The sequence below is a fragment of the Tasmannia lanceolata genome, unplaced genomic scaffold (assembly GCF_043159265.1).
Source record: "Tasmannia lanceolata isolate RefF3 unplaced genomic scaffold, GAP_Taslan_0.1 ptg000004l, whole genome shotgun sequence".
In the NCBI taxonomy this organism is placed as follows: domain Eukaryota; kingdom Viridiplantae; phylum Streptophyta; class Magnoliopsida; order Canellales; family Winteraceae; genus Tasmannia; species Tasmannia lanceolata.
This window is the reverse complement of record NW_027518681.1, coordinates 12,508,011-12,522,539: the sequence shown is the minus strand read 5'-3', so window position 1 is coordinate 12,522,539 and position 14,529 is coordinate 12,508,011.

The following is a 14,529-nucleotide window of genomic DNA, read 5'->3' as shown; positions in this document are numbered from 1 at the left end:
TTCGGTTCTGAGGGAAACCCAGAACCGAACCACTCTCAGTCGGTTCTCAAAAAATAGAACCAGAACCGAACCGAACCGAACCTGGAACCGAACCGAACCAGAACCGAATTTAACCGGTTCGGTTCGGTTCGGTTCTGGGTTTACAACAAGTGAAAAAAATGATTGGTTTTATGTGAGCTTAAGGGGGATTTTGTGTGAGCAAAAAATCACCATTACATGATTTACAATTTTACACCCACAAGTCCACAACTGTTATATATCAAATGACTTGTACTAAACACTAACAGAGTAACAGGCTAGGGGCAACAGGCTGTTAGTACTTAGTAACAAGTAACAACAGTTTTATATGCAAAACAACAAAATGCCTCATACTAAACAGTACACTAACAGGCTGTTAGTAACAACATTTTTATATGAAAAATGCCTTGTACTAAACACTAACAGGCCTCATAAGTGTTAGTATAATAGTAACAACAGCTTTATATGCAAAAATCGCAAATACATTCTCATGCTGAATAGCTTTTATGCTCTTTGGCTCCTACTTCAGTACCTGAAAAATATTCAAGAGACCAAAGAGAAATGAACTCTATCTTTTAATTTCTTTTTACTGACAAGCTCACAAATAAGATAATCAAAATAATGCTGAGGAAAAGGAAGCAATCAACAGGCATTCAAGATGAATAGGATTTTAAACATCCTTTTACAAACCATCCCAAGCCATCAAAGTGTTGTATCCTAAAAGAACATAGCATCTAAAGTCTAAACATACCAAGCCATCAAAGTTCAAAGTTTAAAGTTGAAACCATAGAAGGATATAGCATCTAAACATCCCAAGCCTCCAAAGTTCAAACATCCTCCAAAGTCCCAAGCCTCCAAAAACATGCACATGATCCAAAAAGAAAAGAGGAAAAAATAAAAAGAAATGCCATCCAATCCTCCAATGTCCAATCTCACAATTCTTTGCATCATTTCCTCCTCAAATCCATAGATATTCTGAAAAATAACATAAATTTAGTATATTAGTATCTGAATAATAAATCAAATATTGCAACTTTGCAAGATAAACTTTTTTAAGCAATAAAATTATTTAGATTTAGATGGTTATGTTGAAGTCATTTACCATAAAAAACATGAGTGAAGTGGCATTTCGACTTTCAAGGTCAATCCAAAGAAAATTCCGTACAATCAACTGAAAAGGTACAATATAAATCAAATTTCGATAAGAATGAAACATTGTGTGAGCTTCCAACAATTAATTATAACATAATAATTGAGTTAACATTAAATAAATAAATAAAATGTTACCTGATTCAAATTCTTCAAGTTCATCTAGCTTTTCTTCTATTTCAATAGGAAGTGGCGAAGCCCGTAACCAATCTTGCCCACAAATCAAGCACTCCACTAACTTAGGGGTTAGAGAACTGCGAAACTGATCAAGAATACGACCTCCGGTGCTGAAAGCCGACTCCGAGGCAACAGTAGATACGGGAATAGCTAGAACATCTCTTGCTATTTGGGAAAGAATTTTGTATCTAGAACTATTCACTTGCCACCAATTCAATATTTCAAATTTTGGGTCTTGACTTTCACAACCTTCCTCCAAGTACCTATCCACCTCAGACTTTACATCCTCACTCTCCTCTTCTTTTAAGAATGCAACAAACTCCGAGTCAACAAACTCCGATTCAACAACCTCCATCTCATTTACATTCTGAACTGTACTAGTACTGGGCGGTGAGGAAATTGATTGGTAATGCATAAAGAGACGATGAAATGCTCCACTTACTCTATTAGTGAGTGCACTAACTTTATCCGAAGTATAAAGTTTAGAGTAACAAAATTTAACATACTTCAATTTAAATCGAGGATCTAATACCACGGCAAGCAATAGCATCATGTTTACTTTATCAATATTCCCCCAATATTTGTCAAATTTTTCTTTCATTTTGAAGGCCATAGTGCTCAAACAAACATCTCCACTTTTTGACAAATCACACAAAAGGCGCTCAATTTTGAAAACTTCATGGAAGTAAGAGTTAGATGTAACATACAAAGACCCAGATAATCGTAGAGTAGCCTCATAGAAAGTTTTCAAAAATTGAGTCAACACTCGGGCATTATCCCAATCTTCAAAAGTAGGAGACCCATCTTTCAACTCTGTCACAAAAAGTACATCTTCATCTTCAAGCCTTTCAAAAGCTTTTCTAAACTTCAATGCAGTTTCCAACATAAGATAAGTAGAGTTCCATCTAGTTGGGACATCTAGGCAAAGAGAGCTCTTATATGTGATTCTCTCTTTCTCCACACAAGACTTAAATCTTTCCAATCTCGATGGAGAACTCCTAATATACCTTACTGCCCCACGAATTCGAGAAATAGATTCGATGACCTCATTTATCCCATCTTTGACAATCAAATTTAATATGTGTGCACAACATCTCATGTGGGAAAACTCACCATTTAAAATGAAACCATTTCTATTGGAAATTTTTTTCTTCAAGTATCCAACAGCTGTATCGTTTGAACTTGCATTATCTACTGTAATTGTGCACACCTTTTCTATACCCCATTGTATCATGCATGACTCGACAGCTTGTCCTATTGCCTCACCCTTATGACTAGAAATCACACAAAAGTTTATTATTCTCTTATGTAATTTCCAATCATGATCAATGAAATGGGCTGTAAGACACATATAGGAAAGATTTTGTAAAGAAGTCCATGCATCTGTCGTTAGGGAAACTCTTTGGTTTGTTTTATGCAACAAGTCCTTCATTTTGTTTTTCTCACTGGCATACAATGCCAAACAATCTCTAGCCACTGTACGACGGCCAACTAACTTAAACTTCAGTTGCATGACACTACAAAAATATCGGAAACCCTCTCGTTCCACGAACCTAAAAGGCAATTCATCAGTTATAATCATCTTAGTAAGTGCCTCTCTGCATAACTCTTGGTTGAATTTCCATGCCACAAGACTACTATCTCCTCCTTCTTGTGACACCGATTGATATGAGGAAAGGAGCTTTTGCCTCTTGTCATGAAAATTGGGATTCTTAGGACAATTTCTAATATGCTTCCATAATGTACTAGTTCCATAACTACTACTATAAGTATAAACACTTTTACAATAATTACAAATTGCCTTTTCAGATTTCCCCCCTTCCTTATTCAAGACTTTAGTAAAGTGCTCCCACACCTCAGATACAAGAGCCTTTTTTTTAGTAGGGCATACCTTTGCAGATTGAGAGCTGACTTCCTCAATAGGATTTGAACCTCCACCATCTCCCATACTTGACATCTAATAAGAAATAAAAACAAGAAAAAAAATCATATCCTTTCATTTATCACACATTTTCAATCAAATAACAAACATTGTAAAGATTATAGATGCTGAAATAATAATGTTCCAATCCACCCAATGCTAAGAACAACATGTAGTATGTACTGTGTACAATTGTACACCAATGGATGGCTGTAAGCCCTAATTTTCGTGACCAAATCATTTACAAAGTGATGGTTGTAAACCCTGATAACTACCCTCAAAGTGACCAAATCTTATTTGATTCTGTTGGCAATCTCTTATCAAATCTATAAGAGCCTCATTTGGATATACCAACGAAAATTATTTTCATATCGTTTTGAAGTTAAATACAATTATCTGCAAACAATGGCTATTAACAGTGCTTAGTAAATTGCTTTCAAGGTAATCAAAATTCATCCTAATCAATGTACGTTCCATGTGTCCGTGTTCCGCCACAGGATTGAGCATTTGGGCCCTTGTTCTTCTTCTATCTCAATTCCTTTTGGTTTTCTTAGTATTGAGCTGCATATTTGATTTGCATATGAATGCCCAGATGAAGTTTGATTAGAGCAGTCAATTGATAAAACACTAGGTATTTTGATAGTTTTCACCAGTCATAAAAAGTTATCTGATCGTTTTCAGTACACGTCAACTTTCCAAACTTATCCAACTTTTGTTGAATAATCAGATTAACAAATTTAAGGGTAAAATCATCAAGGCAAGAGAAATGACGACGAACAACAGAAATCCTTAGAGCAGACCTAAAATTCGGGAGTATTCTGCAAGGCAAACATCCAAAAACCCCTAGAAGTTCAAGAAAAGATTGAGAAAATTCATTTTTTTTCTATTTAAAATTTTAAATCACACAGAATTGTATGGGGGAGTATTTCATTTAAAATAATAACACAAGTGAATCACAGGATGAGCTGGTCTAGTGCATTAGCTTAGTATTATTGATAGTGAATTAGTGAGTTCAATTCCCACAAGGATAGGTCTTGACAAAAAAAAATATTCAAAAAAAAAATCCTAAGGAGACTAAATAATTTCTCACAAATATATTACCTTTCAAAAAAAAATTCTCACAATATATCAAAAATGTATGCCATGAAAATTTAGCTGGATTAAATGCTAAGATTCAATTATTCTCCAAATTTTGTAACACAAGATGCATTCGCCATAGCCAAACAAATTGCTCAGATCGTGCAATCTTGACCATCCATTTGGAGAGAAGAGATTGATGGCTGTGGTCATTTACCCATAGTAATTTACTAATTTTTGGGCCATGGCTAACCAAAATAGTGGGGCCCACGGACTGAATGGCCCGGATCATGGTACCATTGTGTCGCTATGCCCAAATATCCCCATCAGAGGGAATGAGGGATGTTGGTGAAAGCTCTGAAAATTGATGCCCATCAAAGGGTGTCTTCAACAGACTTTGTGCCTTAGTTTTTTCAACGTAAACAACCCACAAATCCGAAAAAAATACATAGAAGGGGAGAGATATATTTAGAGACAGAGAGAGTGAGAGAGATTACCTTTGTAAGGATGCTTTGGATCCTTTGTGGAAGAGAAAGTGGATGCGCAGAGAGGGAAATCGAGGCCGGATTGGCCGGACAAAGTGGCGAAGAGTGGAGGCGCAGAGAGGGAAAGGGTTTGCAGCCAAAGTAGATCTAGGGTTTTTCTTCTTTCTTTTGTAAAGAATTAAGACTTAAGAGCTTAAAGAATGATATCAGCACCCCTTTTTTGATGGCCTCAATAATGTCAAACATTAACAACACAAGTAAATAATGTTATCAACACCCCCTCTTTTTTAAGCATTTCACTGATTTTATATAACATAAGTAAATACGTATTACGATAATACGATTTCACTATTTCGATTTTCGTATGGTATTTTCCGGTTCGGTTAGGTTCTCGGTTCCATGTCCCCAAACCCATAACCGAACCGATCGCCACCGGTTCCCAGATTTGGGAACCAGAACCGAACCGGGTCCACTCAGAACCGAACCGAACCGAACCGAAGCACCCGGTTCGGTTCGGTTCTTCGGTTTTACCCGGAACCATGTCCAGCCCTATCCTGCGCAGCCACTCAGATAGCTTATCTGAGCAGCTGCTTCAAAAACTCATGTGGCCCCACATTTTTTGGGTGGTCCAAAGCATTCATTTGGAATGCCCCTCCATGGATAAGGTGTGTACAAAAAATGAGCCATTTAGGATCATCCTAACCCTGCCATTTGTGGAGGGAAAAAATGGTCAGAAACAGTGTCTGTCCATTTTCCCCTCCACCTTTGATTGGGTTAGGATGATCCTATAGGGCTGTTTTTTTGTACACACCCTATCCATGGAAGAGCCTTATAAATGAATAGTTTGGATCACCCCAAAAATGTGAGCCACATAAGTTTTTGAAGCAGCTGCTCAGATACGGAACACTATTCTCATATATATAGCAGAAGAGGAAAGGAGAGTTATTTGAATTTCTCCCAAAATTCTATGAGAATTACACATCACTTTTTTTGACTTTTTTTAACCAAGGCATCCATTCAACCCACATATTTTCAATCCTACCCCCTCCTTTATGCTTTTTAACAAAGGCACCCATTAAAGCCACATAATTTCAATCCTAACTCCCTCCTTTATGTTTGTTTAATTATTGAAACCTCTATAGACTGGAGGGCTAGGATCAGCCTATGGAAATGATTTTATGGGCACAACCTATTGATGTTGTGTCCCATCACATGGACGGTTTGGTTCAACCTATGATTTGGTTTGTTCAATTCTTTGTCGGCAAGTGCATCGCACGGGGTTTCTTACTAGTATATATACTATATAGCAGAAGAGAAAAGAAGAGAATTATTTGAATTTCTCCCAAAATTTTATGACAATTACACCCTTTTTTGACTTTTTTTAACAAAGGCACCCATTCAACCCATATATTTTCGTTCCTACCCCCTCCTTTATGCTTTTTAACAAAGGCACCCATTAAAGCCACATAATTTCAATCCTACCCCCCTCCTTTATGCTTTTTTTAATTATGGAAACCTCTATAGATTGGAGGGCTAGGATCAGCCTATGGAAATGATTTTGTGGGCACAACCTATTGATGTTGTGTCCCATCACATGGACGGTTTGGATCAACCTATGATGTGGTCCGTACAGTTCTTTGTCGGCCCGTGCATATAGCAGAAGAAAAAATGAGAGAATTATTTGAATTTCTCCCAAAATTCTAATACCCAAATTTCTAATAGAATTACACATCACTTTTCTTGACTTTTTTTAACGAAGGCACCCATTCAACCCACATATTTTCAATCCTACCGACTCCTTTATGCCTTTTAACAAAGGCACCCATTAAAGCCATATAATTTCAATTCTACCCCCCTTCTTTATGCTTTTGTAATAAAAAAAAGTGGAGAAAGTAAACATAGTGACGTTGTTTCTTTGCAAAATTACGGATTGGGTACATATGTTACATAATACTACGGATTCAGGACGCCTTAAAAATAATGACAAATTCTGGGCACCTTAAGAGGAACAACATACTATGGAAACCTCTATAGATTGGAGGGCTAGGATCAGCCTATGAAAATGATTTTACGGGCACAACCTATTTCTGTTGTGTTCCATCACATGGACGATTTGGATCAACCTATGATGTGTCCGTACAGTTCTTTGTCGGCCCGTGCATCGCACAGACTTTTTTACTAGTACATACATATATATATATATATATATATATATATATATATATATATATATATATATATACTACAATATAGCAAAAGAAAAAATGAGAGAATTTTGTCCATTTAACACGTCAATGTGGATGATTTTTACCGGTTTTTGCCCTCCCCACATATCTGTACATACTATCTATGTGAGGGTAAAAAATGTATGAATGTTCAGAATTATTTGCAAAATCTGTGGCATTAACACCTGGCTGGTAATTTCAAATCTTGATTTGCTAGCCACCTTCTCCAAACGCTATGTCTCGCCCAACCTTTGCAATTGTATGTATTCAGAGATTTTCTTATTAGATGTGATGAAAAACTGCACGGAAATACTATTTCTTGAAAGGTTGCTAGCAATAATACTTAAAGAAGGAAGGTGGCAATAATAATCATTACATAGTAAAGTTTGGGAGGGAAATTACGGAAAATGGGTACCTGGATATGACAATTACGGAAAAATTGCAAAGAAGAGGTATCTAAATATGACGATTACGAAAAAACAACTTTTTCTTATTAATTTTTTGAGGATATTACGAATTCCGCACACCTGTAAAAATATTTACAAATTCCGGGCACCTTCAAACAAACAACAGATTATGGAAACCTCTATAGATTGGAGGGCTAGGATCAGCCTATGGAAATGACTTTACGGGCACAACCTATTGATGTTGTGTTCCATCACATGGACGGTTTGAATCAACCTATGATGTGGTCCGTACAGTTCTTTGCCGGCCCGTGCATCGCACGGGGTTTCTTACTAGTGTGTGTGTGTGTATAAATATATATATATATATATATATATATATATATATATATATATATATATATATGTATAACAGAAGAGAAAAGAGAATAATGTTTTGATTTATTTCAAAATTCTGTCGATTTAACACATCAACATGGTGGTTTTTTACTGTTTAATGCCCTTGCCATATGTATGTCCAAACTAACTATGTGAGGGTAAACAAGTCATTTTATTATTTTCCCCTTACTTTTTTAATATGAATGTGTCACGAAAGTCAACATTAGCGGCTTTTCTATATGCAAAATTACAGAAAATTTGTAATAATTACATAATATTACGAATTGCGGACGCCTTTAAAAATATTGACGACTTCCAGGCACCTTAAGAGGAACAACAATTATGGAAACCTCTATAGATTGGAAGGCTAGGATCAGCCTATGGAAATGATTTTACGAGCACAACCTATTTATGTTGTGATCACATGGACGGTTTGGATCAACCTATGATGTGGTCCGTACAGTTCTTTGTCGGCCCGTGCATATAGCAGAAGAGAAAATGAGAGAATTATTTGAATTTCTCCCAAAATTCTAATACCCAAATTTCTAATAGAATTACACATCACTTTTCTTGACTTTTTTTAACGTAACCCAAGTCCGCTCGGCCACTCCATTTAGGCCATTGCTAGTCGATTACCCTTACCCTAATACACTCGGCCACCCCATTCCACCAATAGCCACAATCCTTGTCATGCATGTTTTGCATCCACAATAACTAGAAATAAACGAAAAAGCATCCTCGTATGATCCCTAACCCTAATACCTCATTACCTTTCTCTATCCCATCTCTCTTTTGTGCCCCGATTTTGTTACTGAATTTGGGTGTCTGATCTGCTCGACTTCTCTCTCTCTTGTAACAATAATTTTAGCAATTTTTGTTGGTTGACAAGGTTAGTAGCTTAGTGAAAATCATTTGATTTTTGCTGATGGATTTTTGGGAAAGGTTCCATTCACTATTTAGACTTGGTTTTGGGGTGTTTTATGTTCATGTATTGACTGATTGCATTCTGTAACTGATATATCTATGGTGCAACATATTTTCTGTATTTGAATCATGATTACATAGGCCTTGGTGGTATTAGAAGTATCTGTTGGATCTCATAGGCTATTTTGATGATTTGTAGTCTTTAGTATTCCATTCCATTCCTTTTTTTCAGTTTCAATCGGACATGATTATTTGTAAAAGCTTCATTTTGTAAGTAGGTGCAGTTATGATTATTGAGCTGACAAATTTACATTACTGAAAGTGTGCAGATAATTTAGCTCGCTCTCCATTTGCAATCTCCGACTTTTAGTCAAGATAAAACAAAATCACATTTTTATTCATTTGTGTATTTAAATGACCTGTTTGGATTTCATTTGGTAAATAGCTTTGTTCATGGGTTTCCATCATTGCACAAGTACAAGGACTATGAGTCATTTGGAAGCCATTACATATCTTATGATCCAATAAAAGACAGTGATTTACTCATAATCGACTAAGCATTCACACTGCTTTTAAAAATTGTGTCACGAAAGTCAACATTGGCAGCCTTTCTATATGCAAAATTACAGAAAGTTTGTAGTAATTACATGATATTACTAATTGCGGACACCTTTAAAAATATTGACGACTTCCAGACACCTTAAGAGGAACAACAATTATGGAAACCTCTGTAGATTGGAAGGCTAGGATCAGCCTATGGAAATGATTTTACGGGCACAACCTATTTATGTTGTGTTCCATCACATGGATGGTTTGGATCAACCTATGATGTGGTCCGTACAGTTCTTTGTCGGCCCGTGCATCACACGGGTTTTTTTACTAGTGTGTGGAAGGCTCGGAAATGATTTTACGGGCACAACCTATATATATATATATATATATATATATATATATATATATATATATATATATATATATATATATATATATATATATATATAGAGAGAGAGAGAGAGAGAGAGAGAGAGAGGGAAAGGATTGTACGCTCGAGTGTACCTAACCTTAGGCATGCTCGAGTGCCAAATCACATGGGTCCCACATTTTTTTTGGTCATCTAAACCATTCATTTGCAAGGCCCCATCATAGATAGGGTGCATACCAAAAATCAGCTCCATAGAATCATCCTAACCCATCCATTTGTGGAGATCAAAATGGACAGACATTGTTTGTCCACAAATCTGCCCATTTTGTACTCCAGTTTTGGAGGGGTTAGGATGATTCAATGGTGCTGATTTTTGGTACACACCCTATCTATGATGGGGCCTTGCAAATGAATGGTTTAAATGACCAACAAAAATGTGGGACCCATGTGATTTGGCACTCGAGCGTACCTAAGGTTAGGTACACTCGAGCGTACAATCCTTTTCCTCATATATATATATATATATATATATGAGGAAACTGTTGGTGAGCTTAAGCGCACCAAACCTATGGTCCGCTTAAGCTCCCCAATCACATGTGGTGATCCAAACCATTCATTTGCAAGGCCTTATGATAGATAGGGGGTGTACCAAAAATCAGCTTCATAGGATCATCCTAACCCCTCCATTTGTGGAGGACAAAAAATGGGCAGATTTGTGTGTGTCCATTTTTGTCCTCCACAAATGGAGGGGTTAGGATGATCCTATGGAGCTGATTTTTGGTACACCCCCTATCTATGTAAGGGACTTTAAAATGAATGGTTTGGATCAACCTAACAAAGTGGGCCCCCATGTGATTGGGGAGCTTAAGCGCACCATAGGTTTGGTGCGTAAAGGCCTTATGATAGATAGGGGGTGTACCAAAAATCAGCTCCATAGGATCATCCTAACCCCTCCATTTGTGGAGGACAAAAATGGGCAGACTTCTCCCCCTATCCATGTAAGGGACTTTAAAATGAATGCTTTGGATCACCTAACAAAGTGGGCCCCCATGTGATTGGGACGTAAGCGCACAAACAATTTCCTCATATATATATATATATATATATATATATATATATATATAGAGGAAAAGAAGTGTGCGCTCAACCGTTTGGAGAAAAGGTGCGGTCGAAGAGAGAGAGTGTGTTCTGTTGAGTATACATATATGAGAAAAAAAACCCGTGGTCTGTTGAGTATACATATATGAGAAAAAAACAAGTCTGCTTCGATCGACGAGTACTAAAACAAAACCCAAAAACAAAAGAGAGCAAAACCCTCCTCAAAAAAACTCCTCAACAGCCCTCGTCTCCTTCCTTCGTCGATTGAAGAGGGCAAAACCCAAAATCAACAGACCCTCGTCGTGGATTGGAAAACCCCAACAGACCCTCGTCTCCTTCCTTCGTCGATTGAAGAGGGCAAAACCCAAAATCAACAGACCCTCGTCTCCTTCCTTCGTCGATTGAAGAGGGCAAAACCCAAAATCAACAGACCCTCGTCGTGGATTGGAAAACCCCAACAGACCCTCGTCTCCTTCCTTCGTCGATTGAAGAGGGCAAAATCCAAAAATCAACAGACCCGAGCAATACCCTCCTCAACAGACCCTCGTCTTCACTCTCGTCTTCACTCGTCGATTGAAGAGAGCAAAACCCTCCTCAACAGACCCTCGTCTGCAGTTGCAAAACCCAAAAATCAACAGACCTAAGGTCAGTTTCTTATAACTTTTCCCTATTTTTCTCTTTTTTTTGGTGAAAATGAGAAGCAAATTTTGTATGCCGTTTGCGTTTCCCCTATTTTGCCCTCATTGTAAGAGGGTTTCATCTAGTTTTTAGTAGGGTTCTCTGTGCATTTTTTAGTAGGGTTCTCTGTGCATTTTTTAGTAGGGTTTCATCTAGTTTCATTCCTCTGAAAAAAAGAAAGAAAGAGAAGATGCAGGTAAAAGGTGCTTGTTGTTATTATTTTTGTTATTTTTATGAGGAGGGTTTCATCTGAATTTTTTTTTCCCACTTCAAGAGGGTTTTGAGGAGGGTTTCATGTCCTCTATATTCTTGGAAAATTTCATGATTTTAGGGAAACGAGCTTTCACTGTATTGTCTGAGGGCACTGTATTCTTCTTTCTTTAAATTCCTCTTCTTTTTTTTGCTGCAAAAATCCTCAATAGTGCAGTTTTTTTCAATTTTGCTGCGAAAATGTTGCAGATATTTAGGGTTTAAAGTGGTTTTTTTTTTCTTTGTTTCTCTTTTTCTCTTTGTTGAAATTCCTCTATTTTTTCTGCAAAAATCGTCAATAGTGCAGATTTTTTCGATTTTCTCTGTTTCTCCTTTTTTGTTCTTTCTGTTTTTCTCTTATTTTTGTAACGGTTTTAACTTTTGTTACAATTTCTTACTCTACTTTAAGACACACAGTAGAAAATATCTGTAATATGTTACAATTTCTTATTATGCTGATGGGCCATGTATATGTTGCATTTTTAGGTATAAAAAATGGACCCATCTATTGACGAAGTACATGCAAATGGTTTAATTGAGTGTGACAATGAGTTTAATCTCAACGATGATAATTTAGTATGGGATGGGAATATAATTGACATTAATGATGGGGTGAATCTCAATTATGATGACCTTCAATGGGATGCTACTGATGGTAAAGACGGAGATGAGGGTTGTAGTCATACAGTTACTACTCCCAACAAGGTTGTCGGTGAGGATAGTATTGTGAATATGCCGTTTGAGGAACAGATATTTCAAACTTGGGAAGCTGCATATGAGTTCTACAATGCTTATGCGTATGCTACTGGTTTTGGACTACGAAAATCTAGTACTACCATATCAAATTTAACAAAGACGGTGATATCGAGAACGTTTGTATGTAATAAAGAGGGAGAGAAAAAGGATAAGGAGAAGAGGGATGATGTTAAGGACTTGAGGGAGCGTCGCCTTGCCAGAATGAATTGTAAAGCAAGGATGATCATCAAATTGAGAGATAAAGAGTGGAAAGTTACAACATTTGACGACATCCATTCTCATGACCTTACTTCACCACTTAAAACGCAAATGCATCGTTCACATAGTCAGTTCCGTAAAAACAAAGGCTGTAAGAATTTGATTGAACAACTCAGTGGAAGCAATTTCAAGCCTTCTCAGATAAAGAATGCCATTAACTCTACTTCCAATGCTCCCGTGGTCTCAACAAATCAAGTTATTGCCCATTTGAGAGCAGTTAGGGAGAATAATATGGGTAAAGAAGCAGTGATAGTGGCGAACCATTTCCAAAAGAGAAAGTCTGAAGACCCAAACTTCTATTTTGAGTTGGAGTTAGACGCGAATGGAACTTTGCGTTCGATGTTCTGGGCTGATTCCAGGGCGAGAGAAGCATACCTTACATTTAGTGATGTGATCGTATTTGATGTGACTTATAAAACGAACAGGTTTAAAATGCCTTTTGCACCGTTCACTGGGGTTAACCATCACAGGCAGTCGACTCTTTTTGGATGTGCACTTCTTGCGGACGAGACAGAGGAGACTTTCACCTGGTTATTTGAGCAGTGGCTCACGTGTATGTTTCGTAAAGCTCCAGGTGCTATAATAACTGATATGGACGGGGCTATGCGAAATGCGATTCGAAAAGTATTTCCACATACCAGGCATCGGTTTTGTTCGTGGCACATAAAGAAGCATCTCCTTGAGCATGTTGCTGACATGAGAGATGTCGACACTGATTTTTACAAGGATTACAATCACTGGTTTTACAGGAGGGAAATAGAGGATTCTGAGACAGAATGGAAATCTCTGGTTGATAAATATGACATTGGTGAAAGTCATTGGTTGGGAAAAATGTGGGATATCCGCGAGCATTGGGTTCCCGCCTATTGGAGAGACACATTCACAGCAGGAATGACATCAAGTCAACGGAGTGAAAGCATAAATTCCTTCTTTGATGGTTATGTTAACCAGAACACCTCCTTAGTTGAATTCTTGGGTCAATACGATAAGGCACTGGTTGAGCGGCGTAAAGCCGAATTGGAAGAAGATTTTAAGTCTAAAAATACAATTGCCAAAATGAACACAACCAGCCCATTGGAACGAAAGGCTGGGGAATTCTATACAAAGAAGATGTTCAGCATATTCCAAGATGAGATGATGGGTAATTTTGCCTTATGGAAAGACAAGTTGGGAAAGAACGGCAATGTTGTGGAATACAATGTAGGAATCAGGACAGATGACAAGAAGAAATACCTTAGGGTTCTGTTTGACAGTTCCAACGATGTAACTGCGACATGTCAATGTGCTAAGTTTGAGAGGGAAGGAATATTATGCAGACATATCCTTCACATTATGGATAGAAAGCAAGTACCTACTATCCCCAAGCGCTATTTATTAAAGAGGTGGTCAATTGATGCAAGGCATCGAGCTGGGGGCACAACATCTGTAACCCAAGGAGATAGTAGTGGCGTGAATGGACTGAAGAGGTGGTGTCTAATGTCAACATGGCAGCAACTGATTGAAAAAGTTGGTAATGACGAGATTCTCTTCAAGAAGATGACTGATTTTTGTACAGAGCTTGCTGTAGAAGTTGAAAATAAGGAGAAGGAGATTGTCTATCAGCAGAGTGCAGTTGGTAGCCAAGTGCAGTCAAACATTGGTCCTAGTGAAATACCTCAGTCAAACATTGGTCCCAGTCAAATACCTCTGTCAAACTTTGATTCCAGTCAAATACTTGGCTTTACAATTCGCGACCCTGAAGTTGTAAGGACGAAGGGCAGGCCAAAGCGTGCAACGCGTCATGTATCTGGCATAGAGGCCAGTCAAGCAC